Here is a 14,091-nt window from a genome sequence, read left to right as displayed (position 1 = left end):
AACCATTAATTAAATGTGTCATTCATCTAACCCAGCAGTTTGCAATAAAAATAAATTAAGTCATTGACACAGTATTATGTTGCTGTAATATGAATGTAGCCTAAGGAGGAGATGCTAAACCCTCTGGACAAATACAGTGAGTATCTGTCATCAGTCCCTCCAGATGAGCAGTAGAAAATCACCTTCTATTTTCAGGAATAATCTTGTACCACTGCCAAGCACTTAAAAATTCCATATATACACATCATGGAAGATTAATCGATGGAGACGTGAGAGGGAAGGACATTAGAAAATAGGAAAAGGATTGAACATATCATTTCATGCTTTCTGATCTTCAGTCTCATAGTGCATCCTATTGTTGAGCTATTTTACAAGACTAAACTAGCAATGTTTATATTTTCTTGCCTTAATTTATTTACATAGAATCACAGCATCAGATTCAAATAGAGCATTTTTACATGAGAGAGCAAGTGAAGTTCCTGGTGATTTGCAGTGAAAGAAATGCCTGTATGACATTTGTTTTATTTGGTATACAGGTCCCACCCACTGTCCTGACAATTTCCAGATCATGAAATAATATTTTGCCTCCTGAAATTCTCTCTGTGCAATCAAACTCTCATATCTGGCCTCATCTTTACATGTTCTGAAAAGGCTTTGTTTGCCACTGACTTCCTCTATTGGTCCCGCATGTCAAACAGGAGAGAAGTGACTCACAGAAAAAGAAAGCACACAAGCTCACAACAAGAGAAGTGATGTTTAACCAGCTGTTTACATGGTTTGCAATCACAGATGGCAGCTGTGTATTAACTGAAAGAGCATTGCCAGTTCTCTACATTCAGCTGCTCATGGACACAATAATTTTGAGGAGTTTGATGAGTCCTAAGGATTCCAGGATTTGAAACTTGTGAAACTGTCCTGGAAATGGATGGTATCTTCCACTGTCATATTTGAAACCAAAGTGCCTTTAAACAACATGATCACTATTTCTCACACAGACTCCATGTAGAGCTGAGACTGCTCCAAGTGCCAAAATGTGCCATTTTCCACTGTTTCCTCCAAGGAAATCAGAGGGAGGGAAAGCAAGAGGCTGATCAAAGTTCTACAGGGACTGTAAGGTGCAATAAATGGCTATGAAGTTGGTGAAGGTTTTGGAGGGGAAGCCATATGAGGAACAGCTGAAGTCACTTGGTTTGTTCAGCCTGCAGAAGAGAAGACTAAGAGGAGACCTCATCACTGCCTACAGCTTCCTCACAAGGGGAGGAGGAGGAGCAGGCACTGAACTCTTCTCTTTAGTGACCAGTGACAGAACCCAAGGGAATGACAGGAAGATGTGCCAAGGGAGATTTAGACTGGACATTAGGAAAAGGTTCTTCACCCAGAGGGTGGTGGAGCACTGTGGCAGGCTCCTCAGGGAGGTGTCATGGCCCCAAGCCTGACAGTGTTCAAGAAGAGGCTGGACAACACCCTCAGACACATGGTGTGAACTGTGGGGTTGTCCTATGCAGGGACAGGAGTTGGACTCAATGATCCTTATGGGTCCCTTCCAACTCAGGACATTCTATGATTCTATGAATGTGAGATATGCAATGCATAGGAAACTAGTGCAGGAAGCAAGCCTCGTGTATTCTTGGAAACAGCAAAGGTAGGAGGTAATGCGGGTACTGAGGGATGCAATAAGGATGTGAGGGATAAGACATCATGAATGGCAATGGAGGTGAACCTCAGGGGTAGGTGAATGTGTGGAGTGGGACACACACTGGCAAGTGGAGTGGAGTAAAAATAATCTTGTGATATGGGGAAGGGCCAGGACAGGCAAAGGAGAACAAAGAGACAACTAGATCCAAGAGATCTTCTCAAGCACCCAGGTGAAGATGAGGGGGTTCTGCTTCCTTGCCACATTGTATGTGAAGCCTACCAACATAAGCTAATTGAGTGGCAACTGAGCAGCAATATCTCTGCTCATGGATATGATCCCAAAGCTAGATGTCAGCCATTCCTGGAGTGAGCTGCCTTACCTCAAATTCAGTCTGGAGCCTAGCTGTCCAAGCACATCTTCTTCATCCTGGGCTGGCAAGATGGCAACTGCCAACATCCTTCACAGCTCAGGTTGTGCCTACTGCCTCAATGCACTGGAAGGGAAAAGCTGCCCTTAAACTCCCACCCTCAGCTGAGTACCTAGTAACTGAAAAGCAGCTAGAGAAGCTTCCTATATACTCCTCAAAAGCCATTTGAACACAGGATTTGAGAGGTGGGTTGATCTGCCTCTGTTCTTGGGGACTCTTCAAGAATCACCACATGGACTACAGGGAAAGAGCTGAAGGACAGGTCTGGGAGTCCAAATCTGTCACATGAAAGGAAAGCAACAGTCCAGGTTGGAAGCCTCTAGGAACCACCAAGACTTAGCCCAACAAATACAACCTTTGAACCAGTTCATCCCCTTCAGAGCAACAGAACTGCAGCAGCCTTAACCACCACAATGTCCAGATTGAGACTCACAACCAAGAGAAAGAGTGGAAGAGCAAGAGAAGCTTTTCATTATGAAGAGGTAGCGCAGGGCTGGGGTTATATCATCTATATGGCTGTCTGACAGGGCATTTCTATTCTATTTTGTCATCACAAATGACTTCACACAGTGAAAGAGGAGAAGCAACAAAACTCTTCCACTTACCTGCCCCTCAAAACTGGCAAAAAAGTATGAGAATGGCAGACAAAGTCAGGTTCATATTAGGGTCTTCGTCAACATGAGTATATTAGCAGGATACTCCTAATGCAGATGCGCTGGCATCTGTAAAATTGCACCTTTCTCATTATAGCCTATTTTCACCCATCCCCCTCCCACCAAAATGTTCTATACTGAAAGTGAATGTGTGCTAGCGTGACTACATTTACCCCATCCATGCCAGCTTAATCCACATTTTCACAGAAATCACCTCTCTGTAGCTGCTTCCTGTGGAAAGGAGGCCAGGGAGAGAGTGATACATTGGAAACATCTCCCATTCTGCAAAGAAAGTGAAAGGAGCCAAGAGACCAAGATATAAAAATATGGCTTTTGTATGTATATACAACTGATATGCATTTGCTCACTGAAGTAGAACAGGAGATCTCAGCAACAGATACCTGTGCTGATGCTAATGATCTCTGTATCATAAAGGAGTGGCAGATGCTCATTTCAATCCTCATTTTGCATTCTGACAAGAACAAGTGCTATGTACAATGGGAAGTAAAGACAGGAACATCTCTTTCAGGATACAAACCCTGTTCTTGGGCCCTTCTGATAAACACAATTTGTCTACGAGTCTGATGCTGAAATTTTATTTCACTAGTATTGATTTACACTGACTTACCCCAGCAGAAGCACTTCAGGAACCTTCCCAAACATAAAAGGAACTAGTGCAACTAATGTTTCAGCCCATAACCCCATGACAATTTTTCCTGCTGACAGCCATCCATGGGTTGTTTTTTTCCCTGCTGACCCTGGCTTGCCAGTGCTTTTGGTTGTGCAAATGGAGGATGAACCAAAGCAGGAGATGAATCAAAGCTGAAAACAACTTTCCTTCTCCCTGTGCAGGTCCATGCAGCCATATGAACATTGGCAGAGGGGAAAGGGCTGGATGGGATGGGGTGGAGGTAGGAGGGCACCTCTTAGAGAACCAACACTTTTGTTCTCCTAACTTAACCACGAAAGCAAAGCCTTCAATGGGAAATGACTGATTGCTACTTCCTTACTACTTCCTTTTTTTTTTTTTTTTTTTTTTTTACAACTGATTTTGGACATATTTACATTTATATTTGCAGTCATTATAAATGAAACACAATAAATAAATGCAATATAAATGTAACCTACAGAGTTCTTTTAGAATTGCACTGTAACTAGTTTTACTATTAATTTATTACTTTTCCATATCTACAAAAAGATAGCCATTTTCACATTTATTTAATTTGCCAACTGTTCTGTGGATGGGTTTTGATAGATTAAGACCTGTTGCTGAATTAGTCAGGCTCAAAGGTATCTCAAGGCCACTTCGAGAACAGAGTCTGCTGTGAGAAAGAGGGGCGTTCCTCAATCACCGGGGTCCTGGCGTGGCATGAATCATCGGACGTATCATCAGTGAGACTCCAGAGCACGGACAGCCCACGATCCTCATTTAGCAAATCCATGCTTGGAGCGTGGACACGTGATTAGAATATAGTTACGTATATAAGGAGACTTGTTTCTGTAATAAATGGCTTAGCGTGATTCACATTGAATCGACTTGTTTTGCTTGGTCCTTATCTCGCTCTACCCTGTTCCTCAACAATATGTGGATTCCATAGTAATCATTACAATATTAGAGGAAGATGTTAAAAAAGTCTGCAAATTGACTATTGTAACATCAGGATTCCAGCCCTTAGCACCAATTAATTTGTTCAGAATTGAATTGTGAAAGCCATATTGACCATGAAATAAAACTTTCCATAAAACCTAGGTGACAGCAACATGTCCAGTTATTTTGGTATACAGCCCAAATTGGATAGTTTAACAGGATTGCTTTAGACATCAATATCCCACCTTACAGAATCTGAACGGCAAAGAATTCAGTGTCTTTTAATAATGTATTTCAGCTGTTTACCACCCACTTACATCTTTAAAACAAGCATCCTAATTCTAGTTTGACCTTTGTTTCTTTATCTTCCAGCAACTAGATCCATATCTTTGCCTGGCAGATTAAAAAATGGTCTTGCTCTCTTCAGGTAACTCTTAACATCAGTCATGTCACTTTCTAGTTTTGTCTTTAATGACAGCCTGCATTTCTTCAAGCTCATTCTACAAGGCAGGTTTTACAGAATCAAAAAATTTTTGCATCACTTCTCCTTTTCTAGGTTTTGAAAATATTTTTTAAAAAATTTCCATACAAGACTTGGATACGATGCCTGGTAGAGAGCTCACCAGTATAAAAGATCTCCTCTCTGCTCATATCTTAATTTTCCTGCTTGTACATATATATATATATATATTTGTTTTGTTTTGTTTTGTTTTGTTTTTGCTTTAGCAACATAATGAGAACTTACATGCAGGTAATTTTTTCCAGTAACTCCCACTTCATTTTGGGAGACAGCACCTCCCAGGGCACAGTTTCTCCCACTCTGAGCATGTGACCCATATTCTTTGTATTCAAAACATGACCTTGTCCCTGGCTAAATGCAATAATTAGTTTGAATGCAAGCAACTCATCAAATGATCCAGACCTTTATGCAGAGCTGGCCTGCATTATTTTATGAAGCCACCCATTTTCCTGCCACTACGAACTTTCTCCTTAGTGATTTCTTTTCTCTTCTTGACAACCATTAAAGGCACAGAATAGTGCTGAGCTAAGGGCAGGAGATCAGGAGTCCTAATGAGAAACATCACCACTTCTGAGAGATAGCAACATATAAGCATATTTTGTTTGGTTAGTTGGTTTTCAACTTATTAATAACTTTAACTAGAAGAAAGTCTTAGTGAAGTCAATATAAATCAACCATCTTTATCAATCAGACTTTCAAACTTAGAAGAGTTTCAAGTTTACTTGGCAAGAACAGTTTTATATATAGACACAATGAGTAGCATTAGATTACTGCCCTTTAAATTTTATGTATGGAGCAACTTATCAGCTAGTCATTGTTTTTGTCTAAGGGGCAGCTTAGAGTTTGTTGCCTTTTCTCGCTAGTGAAACTAAAAATGGATTTTTAAAAAATAAAACAACAGAAATTTTCATTCCTTAAAATTTATCTGGAAAAGTGAACACCAGTGTTTTGGAGACTACGAACTAAAAGTTATTAAATTTACTGATTTTAAATCTGCTTCTTTCACAAACTCCATTTTCTCTGGAATCTGCTGTTCTATTTAAGTCCCTACTGAGCATGGAAAAAATAACATCAGAGCAGAGTCTACTCAAGGAAATCATTCCTTCTCATGTCACTTTGAGAAAGGCAAAGCCCTGCTCTTTCTGGTGTATGGGAATTGCGGAAGATGGAGCGAGGAGGAGAAATGTAAACACACTCAAGTGACCTGCAGCTGGGGTATAAAGAAAGCACATACATCACGCTAATTGTTTTGGTGATCTTGTGTGCTTGACAAGTAGAAACTCTGTATTATAGATAACATAGGCCTGAGAGAAACCCTATGGCACCTTATAATGTCTGAGATTCCTGCTTTGTTTTGAGAAAGAGCAGAGCACAGCAAGAGGCTGCGTCTGCTCTCAGCCTTGAAATATAGGCAAGCGCAGCCGGTCTAGTAATCTTCTAGCTGGGCTGAATCACTGCAGCGCCTGCATCCTTGCTTGTCTCACCTCTGCATGGGAGCTTAGGTGCCACTTCGGAGATCCTCCAGTAGAGAGGTAACTAAAATAAAGCTTGCTCTTTGCAATTGTATTCATGGCCTCTGGCTCTTCTTGCGACGTGCCTGTGCACACACTGGTTTCTGTGCTTGACAAGAGAAGAACTGCCAAATAAGACTAGGCTACTGGTAAATTCAGTCATATTCCTGGCAATGCCCAGTGGGTTTTTTAAAAAGAAAACTGATCAACAAATTGCAGGTAAAAATTCTGGCTGGGCAGTAAAGTGTGCTGTTCACTCATGTTCTTGCAGCAAATCAAAATAAATTTAAATTCAAGAATGACTGTGGGAAGAGACCAGTCATGCCTACGCTGAATCTTCTCAATGAGGGTGTGTTGCCCTCTCCATCTCCATCCCTCTACCCAGCAGGATGCTCTGTGGCACGACTGTGCCTGAGCACATCTTGCGGCACACAGACCCACCAGGCCAGGTCCTACGAGCTTCGGCCAGCAGCACCCACCCTGTCAGGGCTTGCACTGTCTGGGGTTGCTTACAGAAGGGTGAATCCGAGATTAAGAGAGCCTCAGGCAGGGTAGATGTACCTACAGAAGTCAGTATTTGGAAGGAAGACTGTAACTCCACTGGAAATACCATACTTATGCAGTAACACCTCCATGTCACAACTTTCTTCTAACACCCATACTTATCCCATGCCATTTTCTCATTTGCCTGAGCTTTCTGTATGTTTTCTTGTCTGTATCCTCTGCTTATATGCTTCCTGCAGAATTTTTTATTTTGGACTTGCACTTTCCTAAAGCCCTGAGCACCAGCAATGACCCCTTCTTCTTTAACCTTAACATCCATACTGCCTCTTCTCCCAGAAAACTGGTCCTAAGGCTCATTTCAGTAGAAGATGGTTACTACATTCGCTTAACTACAGGTCTTCATACAGCCTGGTGTTTTACACTGCAGCTATACTGAGAAGGGCAATATAGCCCTGCAATCTGGGGAAATAAGGATACTTATAACAATTTATATTAACTTTGATCTCCCTTTTCCTCTGAGACTCAAGTCAGTTTTAGACAGGGGCTCTGTATACTAACTGCTTATTTAGGCCACTTATTTCTCAAGTGAGATCTGTTATCACAGGCATTTCCAAGCAAGGCCAAGATGCAGGGCTCCTCTGCCATTGAAAATCTGCAGGTGCCTAAAATTTCTCGAATTCAGAAACAAAGGAATATACGGCTGGATCGGTAAGAAAATCCTTGCTATCCACCTTAGGAGTGGAGAGCAGACAAATGGGTCCACTGTCACATAACAGAGGCAAAACCAGAGAGACAGAAATTTGTGGTGACTGTATGGAAACCAAACTGCAACAAAAAGCAAGGAGATTTCCAAAGCCAAAGCAACAAAGAGATACATGATCATAACTCCATAAGAGGGACAAATCCTGAGGTCCTGCCTCAGGTGAGCTTCCAGTAGGAGTCTGCCTATTTCTACATGGAGTAAAACTGCCTACAGATTTGGCCCAGAGTAAGACATCAACAAAGATGCTTGAACCAATTTGCCCAGTGAAGGTAACGCTTGCTGATACCTCCACAGTCTCTTCACTCCAGTCATAATTTGACAATGTTTGTGGCTTGATTGCACGTGTTCGGCAAGGCAGCCCTGCACTTTCTACCCCAAGGTTGCAGGACATGCAAGCGAGTCTCTGAGAAGAGCCCTGGCATTCAGCTCTTTCATATATATCACATGTTCACCATCTGTGTTCTCATCTTCGGCCATGCTCCTGCCCCTCACCCAGGTTACTGGGAGGTTTAGAAAACCAGATGGTTTCAGTCTCTGTGGGGTTTGGCTGCCAGGGCTTTGGAAGTAACAGTACCTTAGGCCGGTGTTGTCTGGGATTCAGTATTGCATTAAGTGGTGACACACTGTGGGCAGGTGGGGATCTATTATTGCATTGTGGAGGCTGCTGCTTCCCTGAACAGGCTATGTTTTGTGTGTGAAGCGGGCCCACACCTGCTGGAGCTGGGACCTGGAAATGCGAAGGACGGAAGGCATGAGTCTGTGGTTTTCTGCCGTGAGGAGCATGTGCCTGCGGTGGGGCATGCGCATGGGGCTGCTCTCCGCCGAACGGCTGCGCTGTATGAAAGTGCCACCAAAGTGGGGGTAGTGTTCTGTCTCCAGAGTTGAGGAGGAAAAAATGGAGGACGCCAGTCTTCTCAGGGGGCTGTACCTCGGGAGGAAGTGCTGAGAAGGCCTGTCCTCCTCCAACTGAAAAAGACCAAGAAGAGTGCAGGAAAAGGTGTCAGGCAAAGACTTGACTCGCCCCTGGTTTGTGATGCGCATGCTGCAGGCATCTTCGCCAGCAGATGTAAAATGCCTAAGTGGGGCTTACTTACTGCTCTGCATCTGTAAATTCGCAGGGCATGTATGGGCACCACAGGAGTCTGCCATTACAGGAGGCGTGCCATGCTCTCCCCAGCCACATGCAGACACAAGCGACACCAGCAGTGTCAAGCTCTGCTATGTCAGTCCCCTTCTCTATCTCTTCGGGCTACCTGCCTCACCTCTCTGTTCCTCTGGCATCACTCATCTGGACACATCATTCGGTTACTCATACATCTTGCAAACAGGTAACAGTCAAAGTCTGAACACACCTGGAAACCATGTGTAAGAGAAATGGTGAAACATCTGGTGCTAAAATGATTATGTGTATTTAAAAGTGAAGGATTCTTAGTTGTTTGTTTTTTTTTTTTCAATATGTCTTATAAAACTTGCTCCAGAGATTTGGGAAGGTAACTTCGGGAGCTGTTGGTGGACTTTTCTTTTCTGACACTTAAACTACTGGTCCCCTGATACACTTTTATATTGAGTACCTGCTTCTAGTTTTGATAAGCAGGGGAAAGGCAGCAGCTGGAAAGGCTGGCAGAGTATAATTCTTCTTTCAGTGAGAAATACAAAACACAGAGCCACAGGAGGACATGAGGAGAAGATGCATTCTTAGGCCCCTTTTCTGTTTCTGTGATCATGGGATGGCCAGGAGAACAAGGAAAATATACTCACAGAGCACAACTTGTGCAAGGATGAGATTGCAGTCCCTACCTTCCTACATACTGACTAGAAGACAGAGACGTTACAGGAATGACTTCAGATTCTTCACCCTGAAAATGCTAAGTCCTTCCTCTTCTTTCTGCCTCTGCTATGAAACTAGCACTTTCACAGGGGTCAGCAACCTCAGTTTCCAAAAACAGATCATTTTTCCTAGAATTACCTTTTTCCTTTCAAATCCATTCCCTTCCTTGTGCTGCGTTTTTTGGTTTGTTTTTTTTTTTTTTTTTTTTTTCCAGGCAGTCTCTGTAGGTTTCAAAATGTAACTGGGAAATGTGAAAAGGCAATATTGTATTTTCTTCATCCAAAACAGTTCTCCTTATCTTACTAGAGATGTTGCCTTTGCAAATGATATGAGAAAAAGAACTGAACTTCATCCAGTCTCATCTCTTTCCTGTCACCTTCAATATCTCTGCAGTGCTTTGAGGCAGGTATCTTATCTTCCTAAATTTGTGGTGGGCATTAAACGTGAAGAGCAATTATTTACAGTCCTCAATGTACTGCATTTCACTGCATAGGTCAGACTCTCAGATAATACTAATGATGTAATACTGTTATACAAAGTATTTGAGAGAGACAAAGAAATTCTAGATAGCAGCTATAATTTGTCATAAAGCAAATAATCTCTCCATAGATGCTGTAGAAATTCAGTCCTGGGTATACTGTTTGGAGGCTGCACAGCTAAGTATACCAGAATTGTTCTTATTACTTTTTGCTCCATGTTTGGGCTCAGCATACTTCATGATTTCCAATGTATCATCTCAACGTGGTAAAGACTTCTCAGATGAAAATTAATCACTCCAACTACCCAGATGGACCTCCTTCACAGCACAGTACCAAGGGCCTTGCCCAGGCCACGAAGGGGCAAATCGCAATGCCCCATCAGCAAGCGCACTTAGGTATTGCTGCCTCTTGGCTGAAGCTCAGGTTACAGACATGCTTAAACTGCACAGTCAACGCTGGAGGTGCTGTGCCCTTCTATCCCTCTGCCCTTGGCAGAAATCAGGCTGGACCACCTTCCATCAGACCTATCCTGCTCTGTTTGGACAGGAGCAGCATGGGAAGTCCTGGAAAAATGTGATATTGATAGGCCTCCATAGATGTAAAAGATTTAAAATGTAATTAGGAATTTCTACTGAGCTTGAAGTTCCGATTGTTATGACCTGTATATATATAAGGACCATACATAAGAATTACTTCTCTTACAGTATCACTTTCTGTTGATCCTTTATTCCTAACACATGGATGGACAAGGACCCTGAATCTAAAAAGCCTAAGGGACAGAGGACAACTCTACACAGATCCTTCTCCATCAGCTGGCAAGCTCTTCTCACATGGATGGAAGCTGGAAGAGCTGCATATCAAAGAATCACATCATCTACAACAGGCACCAAGTGCAGCTCAACAGGAAAGACACTGAGTGAGGGGCAATGAGAGTCTGTCTCTTTCTGCAAATGCCCATTTCTCACCACTGAGAAATGGTACCTCAGGTCTCCTCAGAGCAGCCCATGGACAATGGGACACCAAGACACATAGCACCTTTTCATATAGCATTTTTCCTGTTGCCTTCTTCCCCAGCCTGCCTCTTCTGCCCATGGTTATGAACCTGAGAGCCTGCTGTGTTTTGGTTCTATCCATTGCTTGATTATTTAGACACAATATATATTAATATACTATGATATATATATTTCTATACTATAAACATGTATAAATAATATTTATATACCCAGCTTTTCTTCTTTCTGCCTTGGAGCCAGTGAATTTGTAGTTTCTGTCCTTTCCTCCTGTTGTCTTTCAGCACTCTGGGAGTGACAAGGATTTCCCTTATCACTGCTCCAGTGTCTGGGGACACAGAGGCCACCAGGCCCAAAATATAACCGAGAGAAAGCCCTGCTCAGCTTTCAGTCATCAGTGCAAATCAGAGTTCAGCCAGGTAAGAGACCTGGGCCAACCCAGGGCTCTACAACACATGAGAGAGAGGCTCTACAGATCACCCAAAATGCTTGAGCCCTGTCCTTGTTGTGAGGCAGCCCTCTCCTGTGTCTACGTGTCTTTTTCCAAGGAATAATCATCACCAACTCAAACCAACAGAGGAAGAGAACAGCATCAATACTGTTGTCAATGAAGTGGACATCCCCTAACCAGCCGTGCTGCTCCCAAGGGTATTGGGCAACATCACAACTATAGCATCCCTCAGATGAGGCAATGATGAAGGTCAGGAGCGTGGGGGCACCCATGGGCTCAGCACCTGAACTGAGAATATTTTCTTGGCTCAGTGAGGGTCTCAGCACAGATTTTTATGGAAGAAAAACAGTGATTAGAGGTCAAGTTGGACTCCCAGGTGGAACACTGGAACAGGCTCCCCAGGGAGGTAGTCACAGCTCCAAACCTGACACTATTCAAGAAGTGATTGGACAATGCCCTTCGACATGTGGTGTCAATTTTGGGGTTGTCCAATGGAGGGACGGGACCTGGATGTGACGATCCTTGTGGGTCCCTTCCAACTCAGGACATTCTATGACTCTGTGATTCTATGATCTGTCCCAGGCAGCCTGTGCAATGTGCCTCTGACTGCCTCCTGCCTTACCCATGGCATTACCAACACAGGTCTTCATGCTGAGCGTCCTTGCTTGATCTCTCAGCAGAGAAGTCAATGACGGGGAATGGCTGGGAAGGGCTCATAAGCTCCTCAGCTCCTGCCCTCTCAGGGTCATGACACGCACAACTTCAAATAACTCTATTTGTGGCACTCTCCTGGCTGTGGAAGGCTGCCTGTGGGATAAAAGAGGCCTAATGTGGGGAAATGCTGAGAGGGTTGGGACTGTTTAGTTTGGAGAAGGCTCATGGGGGTTCTCACCAACATTTATAAATACCTGATGGGAAAAAGAATATGGACCCAGACTCTTCTTAGTCGTGCCCAGTGAAAGGACAAGAAGAAATAGGCAGAAATTGAAATACAGGAAATTTCATTTAAACATAAGAAAAAGGTTTTTTACCATCAGTGTGATTAAACACTGCAACACGTTGCCCAGAGAGGTTGCGGAGTCACCATCCTCAGAGAGATTCTGATTGTACGCCCTCCTGAGCAATCCTGAGTGGGACTAGATGATCTCCAGAGGTCCCTTCCAACCTCAGCCATGCTGTGATTCTATGATAATCCAGAGGTGACTGTCTTTTTGCCAGCAACAAGTAATGGGTTATATATTGGAGCCAGAGAATGGAGGAACAGAAAAAAGCATGAGAGCAGGGATTACCCATTTGCTCTCGGTTTGTATTTTGCTGATACCAATGGATGATCACCAGTTTCTGGGAGACCAGAATGAGGTCCCAAATCAGTACAACAGGGCCTAGGACCTTAATCATGGTAGGTCTGCATTTAGTGATAATTTTAAAGGCTCAGTTCATATCCAAAGGTAAGGAAGATTTACTCACACACACTATCTGTTCACAATTTCAATCAAACCCAGAGGAAGCCCAAGCCTGAGCTATAGGAAACATCTCTCATTGCTAGTGAGGCGTTCAGTATTTTCATTAGTTAATTCCTTGGTCAAATCATTAGCATCTCAAACAACTGTCCCTCCAACTCTGCCGCACCTAAGGAGAACAGGCTGATGCTTTCCTTCAGGCACCAAGTAATTCTTCCTTTCGGAGTTGGCAGTTGGCTCTGTGACAGCAAATGGAAAAAGAGGAATGACACTGCAAAGCTGTGTATATAGAAGCAACTGAAGGATCCAGAACTCAAAGGATGCACAACTGAATCCTGGCCAGCCAAAGAAGTCCAGTGTTGGTCTATATGTACAAAGTTAGGTCCAAGAGTAACCAGAGGGTGTTTCAGAATACAGGAGCAAAAAAATGTTCAGTCAGCTGGAGAGCCAAGGCTGTCTAATATATTAGCAGTAATCATCCACAATCCCATTAATTTACCTTTTTTGCCTGCTTTTTAAGTATCACCGTGCAGGGATAAGCAGCCTTCATACTGTGTCATACCCAACTCGCCCAGTCATTTCTTATAGCCGTATTAGGTGCGGTGGCCAAGAAGGCATCTCCAGCCTTCTTTAGCTATGCTAAATACATCAGTGAAGTGTTCCTGCTGGTTCCTACGGCTGGTTCTTACCAGCTGGCTCTTGCTGTGTTCATCACAACTTGCAGATCTTGCACTGACCAGCCTAATAAGTGTTCAGACAGAGCAAAATCAGACACAGACCCTTTCAATTATGCTGATCTTGCCTGTGCAAACTCCGGATATCTGTGTCATCCAACATCTTGGCTTCTTACAAGCAAACACCTCCACCTAGGAACCTTGCAACTGGATGCAGTCTTCCTGAGAAGCATGGACTACTATTATTCCATGCTCAGCAGGACAGTCCCACTAGAGCCTGCTATCAGTATTTCTGTCCTTCCTGTAAGTATTGCAGCCTCATACACCTCAGCAAGGAACACTTTGGTTTGATTCTTTTCATATAGTTTATTGCACCAGTCATGTTTTGCTGCCCAAATTAACAGCACTTTTTTCTTGTACCTCTCCAGGATCCAGAGAAGAGAAGAATCTGGTCAAGGCCTGAACAGAAGGATGCTCTTTTAACATGCTCCAGTCCAGTGAACACTCCTTTAGAGAATAAGCTCAAGAGGGAATAGGACATGGAATTACCAGCTTCCAGAGAGGAACAAGCAGGCTGCCCAAACGCC

At 43.3% G+C, this 14,091-nt stretch overlaps 1 protein-coding gene across 1 annotated transcript in view; it reads right to left on the bottom strand.

The window, feature by feature from the left end:
• The window catches only part of LOC308038706 (tau-tubulin kinase 1-like), a gene marked incomplete at both ends in the record, with an annotated part of 45,742 nt that overhangs the window by 13,282 nt on the left and 18,369 nt on the right, over positions 1-14,091 (bottom strand).

This window comes from Nesoenas mayeri (genome assembly GCF_963082525.1).
Source record: "Nesoenas mayeri genome assembly, chromosome: 3".
NCBI lineage: Eukaryota > Metazoa > Chordata > Aves > Columbiformes > Columbidae > Nesoenas > Nesoenas mayeri.
This window is presented reverse-complemented; position numbering and strand designations above follow the sequence as displayed.